At 40.2% G+C, this 17,618-nt stretch overlaps 1 protein-coding gene across 5 annotated transcripts in view; it reads right to left on the reverse strand.

Annotated features, from left to right (window-relative positions):
* Positions 1–17,618, reverse strand: part of TRIM26 (tripartite motif containing 26) — a 101,023-nt gene that overhangs the window by 29,089 nt on the left and 54,316 nt on the right. The window contains exons 1-2 of one of the 5 annotated variants that reach the window (XM_056817816.1): positions 11,994–12,161; positions 11,351–11,552 (exon numbers count right to left, since the gene is read on the reverse strand). The exons of 2 other annotated variants lie outside the window; for them this stretch is intronic. The gene's annotated coding sequence lies outside the window, so the exon portion shown is untranslated. Of the gene's footprint in view, positions 1–11,350; positions 11,737–11,993; positions 12,162–17,618 lie in introns of those variants that run through there. 2 more of the 5 variants (XM_056817817.1, XM_016430936.2) reach the window with 2 other exon arrangements.

Consider the following 17,618-nt stretch of genomic DNA (forward strand, 5'->3'; position numbering starts at 1 on the left):
TGATATTTTATTTATCCACAAGTTTTTTTTTTGCTTGAATTTTTTTTGATGATTTTCTTTTGCAAATTGATTCATATACCTCCTAATTCAACCATGTATCCCTGTGTGATTCATATGTGTATCCTTGTATCCTCCTCAAGGGAGAATGTATTAATATTCACCTCAGGAGGGTCTATGTTATTGTTTGAACTTTTATTTAAATTTTAGCAATTTTAGCAATTTGCTACCTCTCCCAGAATCCAGGAGGCACCATGAAGATGCCTGCAGAGATCACATGCTTCACCAGAAGATCCAGAGTGAACTTTGGGATGTGAATTGAACGATGGGGAGGTTGAAATGCCTTTGTTTTGAATGTATACTCTTATGCCAAAGGAGACTGCCCCAAAATTGGCTTTTTGTCAACCCAATAATCATTGGTTTTGTTCTTTTTTTTCCCTTTTCTCCACAAATTATTGCAATTTATAAGTTAGTTATGTTTCCATGATCTTTTTGGGAGGACTGGTCTCCCTAGCAGGATCACAGGAGGGCATGTATAGTTAGAAACTCTTGAACCTTCAAATAAAGCTACATTATCCAAAGTACTTTTCTATATTACCTACTTTAGTTATTTTTTTTAAACCCTTACCTTCCGTCTTGGAGTCAATACTGTGTATTGGTTCCAAGGCCAAAGAGTGGTAAGGGCTAGTCAATGGGGGCTAAGTGACTTGCCCAGGGTCACACAGCTGGGAAGTGTCTGAGGCCAGATTTGAACCTAGGACCTCCTGTCTCTAGGCCTGGCTCTCAATCCACTGAGCTATCCAGCTGCCCCCTGCTTTAGTTATTATTAATAAAACTTTATAAAATATAATATTTAGTTACTGAATATTAATTTTAAAACCCACCACATCTCTAATTGGTAAATAGCTAATTAGGAAGTCAGTGGTCCAGCAAAACCTCAGCCCTTCCCCAAACAGATGGGAAATGTTTGTCACAGTTGTCACACCTAGGCAGGAAAAGAATTATTGTAAAATATTCCTATTAGCAAGACTGTGAAAGGAACACATTCCTAAGGACAAAGAAAATGCAAAAATAAGTACATTGGATGGTGGTAAGTAGGTCCAAGAATTTGATTCAGTAATTCTTTCTAATACATGGGGACTGGGTGCCTTTCTACTACAGGGCCCTGATATAAGAATTAATACAGTACATGGAAAATAAATTTTCACCCAACTAAGAGTAATTTACTCTAAAAAAAAGATGTAAAGACAAACAGATCTTTAATGGAATAAAAGACTTTCAAGCTTTCCCAATGAAAAGACCAGAGCTTAAAAAAAGTAAATTTGTTTGAGCAATTGAAAAGTTCTTCATATACAAACACATCAAACTCAACAGAAAAATAGGAAGGGATGAGGGCAAGGAAAGAAGAGGATAAAACCAAGGAGTTATTCATCACAAGTAAAACAAACTTCTTACGCCTGTTAACTTGGGAAAAACAGAACTACTAAAGTAGTCAGAAAAACCAAGTCTTTAATCAGGAAAGAGATAGTGTTCAATATTCTACTGCCACACAGTCAAGCTCTTAAAAACCACACAGAGCCAAAGACTTTGGGACCTCTGAGAACAGTATCTCTGAGAGGATCACCAAGAACAAAAGAACTTGGGGAACTAAGGGCAGGGAAGTAAGATTGATTGACATTACCATGGCTACAAGGAAAAGAGAAACTCAAGACAGGATTATCAGGGAGAGGTTGATGCTTTACAATGGATACAAAAGGGAAGGGTCCAAACTACAAGGACAGGATACAAAACAGATTGGGAAAGAAATCATAGCAGGAGGCTGGGGTATCAGAGAATGGCCAGCTTACAATAGACACTAAAAGGGAAAAATACAGCCAAGTGATGGGCTACCTGGGAAAGGATTTTGATACAATGGGAGGAACTACTAAGACAAAAGGGTACTTAACATTTAATTTAAGTCTTAGGGTCTATTGTTCAGTCTGAAACAGGTGAGTCTGAGACCTCCCTTGGGGTGAATTCGCAGGGGACAGAGGCAAACTTGAGGTCTCCAGATTTCAAGTTGACAAACCCAAAGAAAAGTCTAAAGAAGGAAAAAAAAACCCGGAAAACTAAGAGGGTGCCAGTGAATTAGGGAATGTCTGAACTTAATGGGATATTACCACGCCATGATATATTATGAAAGAGATTATTTCAGAGAATCTTCAGAAGTAGAAATTGATGCAGAGTGGAACAAGTAGGACCAGAACAATTTAGAAGCTTGGGAAAAAAAAACAAATTTGAAAGATTTAAGAACTCTGATTTAAGTATTGATTACCATAACTTCAGAACACCTGAGATGTGTCACCAACCTCCTGATGTAGAAGTACAGAATGAGATGTGTTATGTTTTGGTTTTACATGGCCACTGGATAGATTTTTTTTTTGGCCCACTTACTTATTATAAGGTTGTTTTGTTTTTAAAGGAGGGGTACCAAAAATGGAAACAATTGATCAATTAAAGCTATAAAGATGTCACCCTTTTCTTCAATGTCTGAGATAATTGTTCTTCTGCTGGCTATTAAAGCAGACTTTCTCTAGGATGCTTATTTGTGTCCTGCAACAGAAACCCAATTGATGGTACATGTTTCTACACTACAACCTGAAAACCTCATTCATTTCTTAGGGAAGACAGGTTAGGACGGAGAAGTGAAGTAACTGTGGTAAGGGAAATCTGGATACTATACATTTAGACCAACAAAACAATACTTGTTAGATATAAACAAATAAAATTACTTGTTTCCTATAGGAAGTCTCCCCTGTTAAGCCACATCCAAATTTGATAACCTAACAAAAAAAAAATCACATGATGAAGAAGCAGCACTGAATCTGGAGTCAAATGTCCTGGACTCAGATTAAAGTTCTGTTTCTTACAATCTGTCTGACTTTGGATAAGCCATTTTGCCTCCATGGATTTAGGACTCAGTTTCTTCATCTGTAAAATGAGGGGATTGGATTATGACAGCTATGGTCATTTCCAGCTCTATATTTTACAACTCTACATCTAGTCAGTCCTAATTGACTTAGTTTTGAGCAGATAGGTGGTACAGTGGATAGAGGGCCAATCCTGGCGTCAGGAAGACCTCAAACACTTAATTGTTGTGTGACCCTGAGTAAATCACTTAACTCTGTTGATCTGGGTTCCCTCATCTGTAAAATAATGGATGGAAAAGAAAACAGCAAATCACTCCAGTATTTTTGCCAAGAAAATCCCAAATGGAGGTCACAAAGTCAAATACAACTAATCAAAAAAAAATGAGTTTATAATCTGATCATTTATTTTTAACATGCTTTGGAAGTATTCTTAAATCCTTACATATATGATGGTCTTCTTGTACCTCACTAGGCTAATGGAAGCAGGTGGAACCATGGAAAGAATGCTTAGACCAGGGACTTGATTAAAAGAAATTTAATAAAATTGAAAGTTATCAAAAGCTTGAGCAAGTTCATGGATCCCCAGCAAAGTCAGGTATGCTATTGGTAGCACTAAAACTTTTTGAGTTGTATGAACTTGGGCAAATCAACACATATTAACATATGCAATATGGCATGTAAATATATCACTTGCAAAATCATATGGAAATATACCTCATGCAAAAATATCACATATAAAAAGTTAGGGTAATTACTCATGATCTCAAAAGTCCTTCACAACTCCAATATTCAAGCATATGCCAACCATCCTAGCTAGATCAGACTGCCATCACCTCTAGCCTAGACTATTGCAATAGGCTTTATTTGTTACTTTCTTTTAAAAATTTTTTCAATTATTATTTTTCTTCCCATCTCCCTACATCCATTGGTGTGAATTTCAAAACTACTCAACCCTATTCAGACCATTCTTTAGAAGATGGGATTTAGCTATTTCTTGATCAATAACAATAGAGATACTTGGAATAACAGAATCAGGTCTTGGAAACTACAATCTCCACCCTACTCAGGGTAACAAGATTAGGAAGGGCTGCAGCAAAATTCAAGATTTAATTATTTGAGAATATGGCCTTCAACAGACATGTACAAAAAGGACAGACCTCTGGGCGGTCCTAAGTCAAGCTAGAGCCACCACTGGCACATGTGAGAGACAGGAAGTGAGGTAGAGGACAGCTCAGGAGTTCTGGGGACTTCCTGCTGTGGAGGGAAAAAGGTTGTTAGAGCCTGGTGCTTGGAGTGGAGGAGCCTACAGACTGTTTCTCCATTTTGGTCACGTGAGTGATTGGGACTGATCTCTTTTCTTTGCCTCGGCTATCCAAGGCCTTGAGCCTTTGGCTCAGCCTAAGCAGAGTGGGTATTTAAGCCCTATTTCCTTCTCTCCCCTTTCCCTCTCTCTCTCTCTCCCTCTAATACTTTTCTTCCTCCTGTTTGTAATTAAAACACCATAAAAAGGTTGACTGCTGACTTGAGTTTTCATTTAGGAATTACATCGCTGAATTCCTTGGCGACCTTAAATTAATATATATCAGTCTTTTAAAGTGATTTCCATATCACACTGGGAAGAAAAAAGAAAAACAAAATCTTAATAAGAAATATGTATAGTAAAGCAAAACAAAGTTCAACACTTGAGTTCATTCCCTCTTTGTCAGGAAACAGGTAGCATCTTTCATCATTTTAGTTGTGGTTAGGCTCTTAAGTCTTTCAAAACTGTTTTTCTTTAAGATGATGTTGTATAAATTGTTGTCCTAGTCCTGCTCACTGTATTCACTACCCTATGTAACATTTGTTCATGAGACTTTTCAGGTTTCTCCAAAACTTTCTCTTTCATTATTCCCTATAGTGCAAGGAGATTCTATTGCATTCCTATAATTTAAATTTTTTCAGATATCCCACAACTGATGGATAACCTCACAGTTCCCACTTCTTTGCCAAAAATGTAAATATTTTTGCACATATGGGTCACAATAAATCAGTGGAATAAGGACTATGTGTAATATTATTTCCATTTTACAGATGAAGAAATAATCTCAGAAAAGTTGAGTGATTTGCCTGGGGTCATGTAAATATCAGAGGCAGGATTTGAATCTAGTTCTCTCCTAATTCCAAGTCTAGTGTTCTTTCCCCTATATCATGCTGGATCTAAAAGATTCTATTTCTTAAGAGGGAAGGGGAGGGGGAGACAATTCAGAGCACATAACTTCAGAAAACATATGGAAATATGCTATTACATGTAATTGGTAAAAAAAAATCTTTATAACAAATTTCTTCATCTGTAAAATGGGGATAATAATAGCACCTACCTCCCAGGGTTATTGTAAAGGCAATATCTGTAAAGCACTTTGCAAACCTTAAAACACTATAAAAATGGCAGCTACCTATTATCATTATTTAGGCAAAAATCCTTTCACTCCCCATGCTCTCATCTCTCCACCTTAGTCCTTCCCCTCCATTGTCCAGTCCTCCTCTGACCTCTTTATTTCACTGTAACCTGGAACCAAGATCTATTGTTAACAAATTCCCCTTCATAAAGAATCCTCTCACATCAACTTTTTTTTTCATTCTTGGGATGACTCTCTTTGGGAGTGGGTACTCCTTTCATATCCCCCCAACACTGAGAAAGCAGAGAGAGGGTAGCATACTCTTTGCACTTCATTCTCACTTTCACTCTGCCCTTTTGTCACCATCACTCAGCAGCTTCTCTTCCTCAGAGATTCATTCACAGCATCTTTCCATGTCCCAAATCCAAATCCTTGTCCTTCAGCTGCTAGCCTCCTAAACATGCTCCTTTTGTTCTCAGGGAATTCAGTAACTAGTTCACAATATCTCCATACCACCTTCCTCATATTTGAGGCACTCAGTATTTTTTTATGTCAAAGAATGTCCATTAACTTCCTCAGCTCACCATCACTCTACCTGAGCTACCTCTAAGAAAGGTCATCCCTTTGATTTTGACATCCCATATAATTGTGCTCACTATACAATCTGGAACCAAGGAGGAGGCAATATGGAATCCAAACAGAACATTGGACTTAGAACCAGGAAGACCCAGGTTCAAACCTAGCCTCAGCGGTTATATGATCTTAGGCAGGTCACATAACCTCTGATGGTCCTCGGTTTCCTCATCTGTAAAATGAATTCAATGGCTTCTGAAGTCTTTTCTAGTTTGAAATCTATGATGTTGCCAACTCTGAAATCCCTTTCTGATGATGACACTCTTTCCTCCTGGCCTCACCCTTCCTAAGCTTAGTCTGTCCTTTCGGTGATCTCCTCCCCCCTCACTGCCCACATCCTGTCAATTCTCTGCTTCAGAAATCTATCCACTTGGATCACCTTTACTCCACTGACCTGGTTCAGAACCTCATTATCTTTCACCTGAACTCCTCAACCTCCTGACTGTTCTCTTTTGTTTCCAGGGTTTCTCCTCTCCAATTCATACTTCAAGTAGTTGCCACATTAATGTTCCAAAACCACAGACAGATTTGATCCTGTCACTGCCCCCATTCAAAAATATCTCTGTTGCCTCAGTTAAAAAAACCAACTTCTCAGTCTGGCATTTAAAGCCCTGTACAACCTGGTTTCCAATCTCCCTTGACATTTATTTCATGTTATTTCCCTGTATATACACTATGTTCCAGCCAAATTGTCCTCCAACTTGTTCTCAAAACTCGACAAGGTTTCTTCTCTGTTTCTTTGCATGGGCTGTCCTCAGTGCCTGGAATGCACTCCTTTCCTTACCTCAACTTCTTAGAATCCCTCAGTTTCTTCCAAAAATCAACTTGGGCTCCATTCCTGGAGGAATCCTGTCCTGATCCCACCAGGAGTTCATGTTCTCTCCCTATCAAAATAGTTTTATATTTACTTCTCTCTGTACACATTATATCCCAGAGATAGAATGTAATCTACAGATAGGGGATTATTTCATATCAGTCTGAATCTTCAGGGGATACCTAGCACAACGTCTTGTATATAGTAGGCACTTAACAAATGTTCACTGAATCCATTTTCCTTCTTCCCCCACAAAAAGCAGAGACCTAGCCTAGTAATGGTGAACCTATGGCCTGGGTGCCAAAGATGGTATGCAAAGCCCTCTCTGTGAGCATGTACCACTCCCCCATACCCCTCAGAGTTCATTACTAGAAAGGCAGAGGGACTGGAGTGGGTAGCTGTTCCCTTACCCCTCTCTACTGGGTCTGATAACATTTTTTTCACATCCCCTGCCCCTCTGCCCCAATGGGGGCACACAGAGGGTAAGGTGGGTAGCTCACAGGAGGCAGAGCTGGAGGGGACAGGAGTGTTCTGGTCACTACCCTTCCCCCCTCCACACCTGCCTCTCAGCACCTGTCCCTCTGCTCAGGAGCCCAATGGGAGCCTTTCTTCCCTCCCCCGTCTGGGCTAAGGGATGAGTAGGGCACAGCGCAGCATTTGATCTAGGGGGTAAGGTGGAGGTGGGGCCCAGCATTCTGTCTCTAAAAGGCTGGCCATCACTGACCTAGACTCTTTAAGATCTGGCCGAATGAATTAAACTAGTGCTGGTCACTTCCCTCTTGGCTTAATTTTTCTCATCTATTAAATAAGGACCTATAAAATTAAGTCATATCATCTCTATAGGATCTCTATAGATCCTAACTCTGACAGCATCCATTCTGTGATTTTAACTCTCCCTGGACTTTCACTCATGGAAATTCCCAGCAGAGAGATGATTAGTGGCTGTGCCTCTTGCATCCTTCTCAACACCTCCACTCTAACCTATTTATGATTACAAGTCAGAGAAGGCAAAAAGGAGTTTTTCATCAGAAGTTATAGGCAAAGAATGCTATTATCCACCTCCAGAGAAAGAACTGTTGGAGTAGGAATGCAGAGAAAAGCATATAAATTGTCACTCTTTTATTTTGGTTTATGTTTTCCAGTTTTGGTTTTATAAAATTATTCACTTTCAAAAGTGACAATATGGAAATGTGTTTGGATGATGACGCATGTATAACCCAGACTGAATTGCTTGCCAGTTCCAGGAGGGGGGAGGGAAGGAGATGGACAATTTGGATCATATAACTTCAGAAAACATATTATTATATGTAATTTATAAAATAAATAAATAAAAGTTTTAAAAAAGCATAGACAGGGCACCTTGTACAAAGTACAAAGCACCTTGAATTTGGGAGTCAAGAGGTCTGATTTTGAAACCTGCCTGATACTTAGCTATGAAATAGTGAGCAAGTCATAATCTCTACAAAATTTATTTGCTTCACATATAATTTGAGGATAATATTTACACTATCTCCCCCATGGGCCAGCTTTAAGGAAAGTGGATCATGAAATAGTATAAAATATGAATTATTAATATTGGCTGTGAAAATTGGATTAACTCTCCCCTCCTTTAAAATTTAATTGCCAGAAGCGTATACACCATACTTAATGCCTAAGTGGGGGAGGTCAGCAACCCACATGCTAAAGTAGGTGACAAATTAGAAATGACTGACTGCCCCCTGGACACTTCTAAGCAAAGTTATAAACTGCAATAGATCCCTGTAAAGTAGAAGAAAGCACAGGAAGTGACGAAAAGAAGGGTCTTTAAAAGTGGCTGCAACTTCCAGTGAGTAAGTTTTTTTGAGTTCTTCCCAGGCTATGGAGGCTGATGGAGGATCATCTTCCTCAGCATGGACCTAGGACTCTAGCATTTGGTAAGACTGATCTGGGATCTTCTCCCCTTGGACTTTGGATTGGTAAGTAGAAAAAGCTGACCTTCCTTTCCTGACTTCTGGAGAGATTAACAACAGATAGGCCTCCCTCTTAGAGGAGGCCATGTAGGTGAAACTCTTGCTTAATTTACCTCTGGGTCCTCTTTCACATCTCTCTACCTTACTCTTTCCCTCCATTTTGTAAATAAAGCTGCTGAAAAGTCATTTTTGACATGAGTTCGACATGAGCCTAAAGTTTCTCATCTGTTAGAAATAAAAGAGGAAGCTAGGTGGCTCCCTGCATAGATAACCAGGCCTAGAGATGGAAGTCCTGGGTTCAAATGTGACCTCAGATAATTCTTAGCTGTGTGACCCTGAGTATGTCATTTAACCTCCATTGCCTAGCCCTTACCGTTCTGCTTTACTGATATACTGTATTGTTTCTAGGAAGGAAAGTAAAAGTTGTTTTATTTTGTTTTTAAGGAAGGGGTAGTTATAATACCATTCATCTCCCAGTATCTATATAAATGATGACTATTGCTATTATGATTATTAGTATCTTATGAAATTGGGAATTTATTATATATAAACAATCCTGAAGGACAGACTGTTGGACATCTATCACCTCACCAGATTTTTATAACAATAATAAATTATTGTAATACTTTTAGCTAAAACATTGCTTCATGGGGACCCAGAAATTTGTATTTTAGTCTGACCTCTATACTCACTGGACGGCACTGGGCATGATGTTAAAGCCCTCTGTGGCTTAGGTTTTCCATGTATAAAATGGAAAGAAAAAGATCCTATCCTATATATGTTGTAGACTATAGGGATAAAATCAGTTAATACATTGTGCAGCATTATGAAAAGAGAAAAGTGTCAATACAAATAATGGTAACAATTCCACTTCCATAGCACTTTGGACTTTCCTGTATAAGTATTAATTCCCCATTAGTGATGAGCAAATTGAAGCTCTGAAAAAGTTTGGTAATTTGCCCATTATCACAGCTAGAGTGACCAGTAAATAGAGTAAGAAGTCAAAATCCAGGTCTCTTACTACCAAGCCCAAGTCTCTTTACAGTAATACACTATATCTTCACTACTAGCAGAGGGGTACAGCTGAACCCCAAGCACAGAAATCAGTGAGTAGAAACAATTTTACTACTTTCAGTTGGTCGTATTAACATAAGAAATCAACACAAGAACAATTTAAGCCTCCTCTTCCTTCTAAAGAAAAAGTAAAAAAGGGTCTACTGAATCTAATTCAGATTGGTTACCCAATCAACTTTATTAAATTTCATTTGCTCAGACTCACAAATGAAATGGATAAACTAAAGATTAACTTTAATGATTAACTCAGAATCTGAGTTAGAGAGACAAAACACATTTCAACCACTTTCTCCCAAACCAAAAAGGAGCTAATCAGAACCACCATTTGTAGATTGCTCTCTAATGCCCTCCCATCCTTCCCCTTTCTCTCCTTTCCTCCCTTCTCCCCTCTCCTCCCCCACTGCTGAGCCCAACTACCTCCTACCTAATCACTTTTGTCTGCCTAATGCAGTGGAGAGAATGTTGGGATTTGGGAGCTAGCAGACCAGGTTCAAATGAGCCCTACCTTTTAATATTTTCTCCTGGACTATAATTACCTCATTTGCAAAATTGATCTGCAGGATCCCTTCCAGCTTTAAATTCTATGAATTTTTTCTTAGGTTCCTCCCTCAAATTTCATCCTTTATCTCTACTCCAACAGAAGGCATAAACGGTTCTCAGACTAGACGGCCTCAGCCCAACTTTCCATGGTCTCCAGAGTAGGATCTGGACACTCTGTTACATACAACCAGATCAGCAAGTCCTAGTTAACCTGGATCCCACCCAAGTTAATTTTCTGCTTTCCAAAATCAACTTCTCTATTCTTTCTTTTCCTTAAAGTGAGTTTAAGTCACACTCAAAATCAAGTTTAGACAATGTGTTTTCTGATGAAAGCCTTAAACTGGGCAATCAGAAAACCTAGAGGTAAATTTAGATTCTAAAACTAGTAGAGATCAATGAGGTCACACCCTCTCTGGGCCTCAATTTTCTTATCTATAAAATAAAAATGGAACCTAGAGTAATTTTTTTAAAGATATAAATGACAACACTAGTGGAAAAATGCTATGAAATCAAAAAGCACTTTACAAATTATTGATGAGAAGGAAGAAGAAAGAGAACGGACAAAGGCACAGAGGAAAAGAAGTATGACTCTTTTAAAAGCACACAAACTCAGGTCCAGGTCATTTCCTCAGTAGGGCATACAGTGTGGAACCCAAAGAACATTAGTCTCAGAGTGAGAAAACCTGAGCTTAAGGCCCAAATCAGGGACACCCTCAATGTGTGACTCTGGGCAAGCCACTTCAACCCTAGGTGCCTCAACTTCCTCCTCTTCAAGTCAGTAATATGCCTTAAAGTAGTGCTTTATAAACCTTAAACAATAAGTCTTATAAATTAGATGTAGTAGTACTGTGTCCCATAATCAGGACTGTAAAAACAATCATGTTTACCATCCCTTTGGTACCTTAAGTCCCAAAGAGAATAATTTATACATCCTCCAAGAGAGGGATGGGAAAGAAAGCATAGTGAATATTCATCGAATGATAATTAACATTAAGGAGGATGTCACAATTATTGATTATATAACAATATTTCATGTTTGAATAGCATTTTACCACTTACAAAGTCCTCCTTTTTTTGTTCCTCAGGATAATTCTGTGAGGGTAGGGGGTTGGGCAGATATTATCCCCATTTTACTTGAAGCACAATGGAGTAAAATAACTTGCTCAGGTTCATAAAACGAATACATGGGCACATCCCAGGTCTCCTGACTCTTTTCCATTACCATACAAAACAGCATCAAAGGTCAGCAGTCCAGTTGGTTCTTTATGGGCAGCCAAACCAGGTCATTTTGAGAAAGAAAAAAAAAATTAATGCACTTTAGGACCTGGATGATCCAAGCAATCAGACATTCACACAGTCTCTTTTTTAACTCCATGCTCTGATGCCACTAAAAAATGGACTGAAGAAGCAAGGAGCTGGGCAACAAGGGATAGACAGATGACCACCTGGAAAAGGAAAGGTTAAATGAACAGGGAGATTGCGCTGAAAGAAACCCTGATTGCTGCCAAAGCTTTAACCCCCCATCATGAGGAATCTAATACGTAATACAGGCTGCCCACCTCCTTACCTCCCTCCCCAACCCCCGCACTGATGCTTGCATCTGGCCCTTCCGGATTGGGGGGGTGGGGGGGTTGGGGCGGGAGAGGTAGGGGGAGCCGAGCAGAGAATTATTGAAGCTTTAACCTTAATGGCCTCTACTCACCAGCTCCGAGCTCTAGACCGCAACTAGGTGTGTAGAAGGGGAGGAGGGGAGGGAGGTCGGGCGATTATATGGCCCCCCCAAGCTCTCCTCAGCGGTAGCTCCGATCTTCCAGGGACAGACAGCTAAATAGAATCCCCACCCACAGGACACCGCACTCTAGCCAGCCCGGAGCGTAATTTTTTTTTTAACAAGACTGGTCCCAGGATTGGCTGTATCCAGGTAATATTATCCAATCATATTTTAGAGTTCTTTTAAGTCAGTGGTTACTGGGTAGGGAATCGAGGACGGCCTTGGCAAGAAAAAAAAAATGAAATTGGCTCCTCTGTGTGTTGAAGTGGGAGGAGGTTGCTGTGCGCCTAAGGCCAGTTTTTGGAGCTAAAAGGACCTCCTGCTTTTCAACTAGTCTCTGGAAGGACCAGACCTTCTGGACAATCCTTCGGAGCATGGAAAAGCTGTCCCCAGTAGGAGAAAAGGAACTTTTTTCTGACTCATGCTTCAGTACCCCAGGACTTGGCTTTGAGTTCCCCTCCTGCAAAAACAGAGGAGTGAACAGCCTCGGCACCCTACTGGGCGGACAACTGAACCCAGATGGACAAGAAAAGGGCCACAGGTTCATAATATCGTATTGCTGATAATTTGCCTCAATATAACTCATGTAAAATATTTTCCTCACAATTGATAATAGCTAAAATTTATAGTGTCTACTTTGTGCCAGGCACTGAGTAGAACATTTTACAACTATTGTGCCTACTATATGCCACAGGCTTTACAAATTATCTCATTTGCACCTCACAACCCTTGGAGGTAGGTGCTATTATCTCCATTTTTCAGATGAGGAAACTGAGGCAGACAGGCCAAGTGAATTGCCTAGATTCACACAAGCAAGAAAATGTCTAAAGCTGGTCTTCCTGACTCCAGCACTCTATCCATTGCTTCACTTTCTCTTCAAGGTCTTTTCCAGCTCTGAAAGCCTATGTTACTAAACTTTATTACCTTAATTTTAACAAGGAAAAAAACTGAGGCCTAGAGATAACAAGTGATTTACTCAAGATCACACACCCAGTTTGAATCAAAATGGAAATTCTATGCCTGGGCTGGAGGAGAAAGGACCTCAAAAGGGTTTTGCTGGTTACAAAGGCAGGAATAAGTTTTGCAAATGAGAAACTGAAAGAACTCCAGAGCCCCAGCATTTTGGTGGGAGGGCAGCTACTAGAATATAGGCTGATTTGATATAGTCCAGTGATGGCGAACCTATGGCATGGGTGGCTCTCTCTGGACATGTACCGACACCCTCTTCCCTAGAGTTTGTTACTAGAAAGGCAGAGACCTGGGGCAGAGCTGTTCCCCCCCCCCTCCACCTCATCATGATGACATTTTTTCACATCCCCCATCCCTCTGCTCAGTAGCACAATGGGAGTACATAAGCAGGCCCAGCACTTCATCTCTAAAAGGTTCGCCATCACTGGTATAGTCTACCTGAATGCTCACCTTAACCTAGAGCAAGGTCTATAATAGAGATACTCTAACCCTGATCCGCAGGAAACAGAGTTCAAGAATTGGAACAAACCCTGGAGGCATTATTTAGTTGGGTATGACCCTGCACTGCTAAGCAGAAGAGCTGGGTACTTAGAACAAAAAATCTGCAGATGAAAGCCTGTTCTAACCAATGCCTGGAAAAGAACTTGTTCTCTAAGCTTAGAATAAACAAAAGTGGGGAAAGGTTTGGAGTTTTTTGTTGTCTCCTCCAGCTTTTAAAAAAAAAAGAAAAAAAGAAAGACTTTCAAGGAAAAGAATGAGCCCTTTCTTCTCATTAGCCCTCCAATTAAGGAGAGGAGCTGAATCCAAAAGCTGGAAGCAGAAAGAAGCTTTACAACCACAGTAGCCATAGATCAGTAACTGCCAGTAGCCATCCATAACCCTAAGTCTAATGGAGAAATATTCAGCAAAGACATAGCATCTGGGCAGAAAATATACTTTCAGGAGAGACTGTATGCTCAGAGGAGAGCTGACCTAGCAAGAGTGGAACAATGCCATCACCACAAGACACTGACAAGCACTACAGTGATGGAGATGTGAATTGCTCCTCCCCACATTTGTCCTAGCTTTGCCTTCTATAGGGAGTATGTATCCTTTCATCTGTGATAAACCATTCATTCTCTAATGTGAACCTTTTTCACATGTGCCCAGTCTAAATCGATTTGATATAGGGGTACAGGTTTCCCTCTGGACACCCCAAATTCCAGAAATGTTTTAGGTCAAAGGAGACATAAGAAATTCCTTTCTGTTTCCTGAAAGGCGCATCCACCCTCACTTCGGACTTTCTGCTAGATCTTCAACTATTATAGATATGCACTTCTCCTTCCACTCTGACAAGCATCAGATGGTATCTAATATAATCATCATTTGAATTCTACAGATCATCCCTTATACCCCCAACCTCAATGAATTACCTCATTGCTGATTCACTCCATCACCCTTTTCTTATCCTGTAACCCTTGCTGTGAAAGGGGCATGGAATCCCCAGATCCCATCTCCTTGAGGCTGCAGTGTTCCACCTGCACACTGTCTCCCAGTCTTCCAACATGATTTCCAAATTAGTAACTTTCTCTTTTTTTTTTTTACTTAAGTTTTGGAGTCTGTGAATTTTAAAACTACTCCACTCTACTCAGACCACACTCTAGAAGATTTGACTTAGCTATTTCCTGATTTGTAACAATGGAGATACTTGGTCTAACAAAATCAGGTCCTGGGAACTCTACATTGCTCCACCCTACTTAGTTTAACAAGGTCAGGAATGTCTGCACCCATACTCAGGGATTAAGTATCTAAGAAGATGGCCTTCAACAGACATTTGTTGAAACAGCTGATGGACCCCTGGGCTGTCCTAAGTCAAGATAAGCTATCATTGGTGCAGATGAGACACAGGAAAGTGACGTAAAACCATCTATATAGGGCACGTCGCTTCCTCTCTTTGCCCTCTTTCCCCAGAGAAGTGGCTCTGGCTGGCAGTGTGCTAAGCGTTCCGACATCTTGGTGTGGTGGCAGCTATTTGTCTGAGTTTTGGTAGTGAGTTTGCCCTTTAGCTGATTCAGGCTCAGGCATCTTGGCTGAGACCTCTTGGAGTTCAAGCTGATTCCTTCCTCCTTTACTCTCCAAAACCTTACCTTCCTAGAGCCTCTGTTCTTCCTCCTGGCACAAGCCAGGCAGGAGAAATCCAACACCCTTTCCTCCTTCCTTCTTCTTAATTTCTTTCCATTATATTAATTAAATCACCATAAATTTCCAGCTGACTTGAGTATATTTTTTTATATTTGGTATATCCATGGTGACCAAATAATTAATATATTTAGGTCACAATGCTAAAATTATCCTTTACAGTTTTGGCTGACCACATTGGTTGTGATGGAATACCCTCAATCTCCTTAACTTCCTAAATCTTTTCTCTACTGTGACTATCCCTAAGTTCAGCTTTTAATAGCTTATTTTGATCAGCTGTAGAGGTAAGTAAATTTGGATTTTTCCCCCCTCTCCTTAAATTAGATAGAATACAGCTGTTTTTCTTTCTTTTTTTTTTTTAAATCCAAAGGGGCAGGACTAGGAAAGCTGTTTAGCTACAAATCCCCTTTCCCTCAGGGAACAACTGCCTAGATTACTCTTAATTAGGAGTGAAGGGAACCTAAAGAGAGTTTTGGCCTAGCCCTGCTCCCCACATGTTTTGTGAAACCCGCTAGGAAAATAATTATAAAACATATAATGATAATGGAAACCACAACTTTAGGAATAACTATAGGAACAGATATTAGGAAAATGATAACTCAAACCAAATGACTCCACAACAAAATAACTTAAGTGGTGCTTGTCCAAAAAATACTCGGGGTGCTAATGCCCCTCAGGGGGGTGCTCTTCAGGGGGGTGCCCAAGGAACTTTCCAAATACTATGAAGGTGTCAGGGGAGGGGCTGGGGCACAGGAATCAGAGGATACAACCTTTGATTTTCCAGACCCTGATGTCCTACTATCCATTGTCCCTATCCACTGCCCCCCTATACTAATGAACCCCATGTTACCTTAAAGGTGGGTAACACCTATTATGATTGTCTTTTAGACACTTGAGCTTCCAGGTACTCCAAGAGTACACCTGATTTACATTGTTATTCTATTGGCTCAGAGAATGTAATGGGAGTGTCAGGAATACCCCAAAGGGTTAAAAAACTTTCCCCTAGAATGGTGTCTATAGGACCCCTAGAGGTACAACACACCTTCCTTTTGATGATCCTTTTGATACCTGACTCCCCTTTAAATTTGCTGGGGAGGGACCTTCTATGCAAACTCAGAGCCACAATAACTTGCTCCCCAGATGGTTCCTTATCATTGGAAATACCTGAAGATTCTTAAATTTACTCACTGTAATTCTCTCAGAGAGTCAGGAGGGGAAAGAGCATCCCACCTTTGTAATACCTGAAGATATACCGGAGTCTCTTTGGGCCACATCTTCTTCCAATGTAGGCTTACTGTTCAACTGTTCCTGTGCAGATAAAAACTAAATTCCTCAGTATCCCCTCTCAAAAGAGGCAATTGAGGATATTATCCCAGTAATAAACTCATTAATTGATCAGGGAATAATAATCCCTTGTAAATCTGAATACAACATGCTCATCCTGCCCGTTAAAAAACCAAAATGGGGCCTGATGGTAAGCACCTCTATAGATTCGTACAGGATGTGAGGGCTGTGAACAAGCACATTATAAAGAGACACTCCATAGTTTCCAACATATATACGATTATTTCTTCTATTCCTTGCACAGCTACATACTTTACAGTGATAGACTTGTGCTCAGCCTTCTTTTCCATACCCATACATGAGAACTCCAGGCATATTTTTGCTTTCATCTGAGGGATCACATGGAATCTGCCACAGGGTTACATGGAAAGCCCGAGGCACAAATTTTGAGCCAAGACACAGATAATATAACATTTAAAAATAACAAATTAATCAAATACATAGATGATCTACTCTTGGCTTCAACAGATGCAGAAGCATGTCAGGAAGATAGTGAACACCTTCTTTTGGAACTACACAAAAGAGGACATAAGATCTCGAAGGGTAAAGTTCAGTGGTATCTCCCTAAAGTAGAATATTTGGGGTTCATCCTGACTGCGGGTGTCCACTCTATTTCTCCCAAACGAATTGAGAATATTCAAAATTTAAGAGCTCCTACTACTAAGAAACAGTTGAGAGCAATTTTAGGAGCAACAGGGTTTTTTAGACAATGGATTCCTTGCTATGGGGAAATTACTAAACCCCTTATGGCACTAACAAGGGATTCGGTCCCTGAACCCCTCAAATTAGAGCCAGAACACTTGTCAGCTCTATCAGATCTAAAACAGGCTATCCTGGTCTGCCCCTGCTCTAAGCATCCTAGATTACAACAAGCCATTTACTTTGTATGTACATGAGCGAAGAGGGGTATCTTCAGGTGTTTTAACTCAGACTTTGGGGCCTTCTCAGCTCCCAATTGCTTATTATTCTGCCCAACTGGACCCAGTAGCATCAGGAACACCACCATTTTTAGAGGAGTAGCTGCTACAGCCTTACTAGTGACAAAACCTGTTGATCTAGTATTGG

This window comes from Monodelphis domestica, chromosome 2 (genome assembly GCF_027887165.1).
Source record: "Monodelphis domestica isolate mMonDom1 chromosome 2, mMonDom1.pri, whole genome shotgun sequence".
Classification (NCBI taxonomy): Eukaryota; Metazoa; Chordata; class Mammalia; order Didelphimorphia; family Didelphidae; genus Monodelphis; species Monodelphis domestica.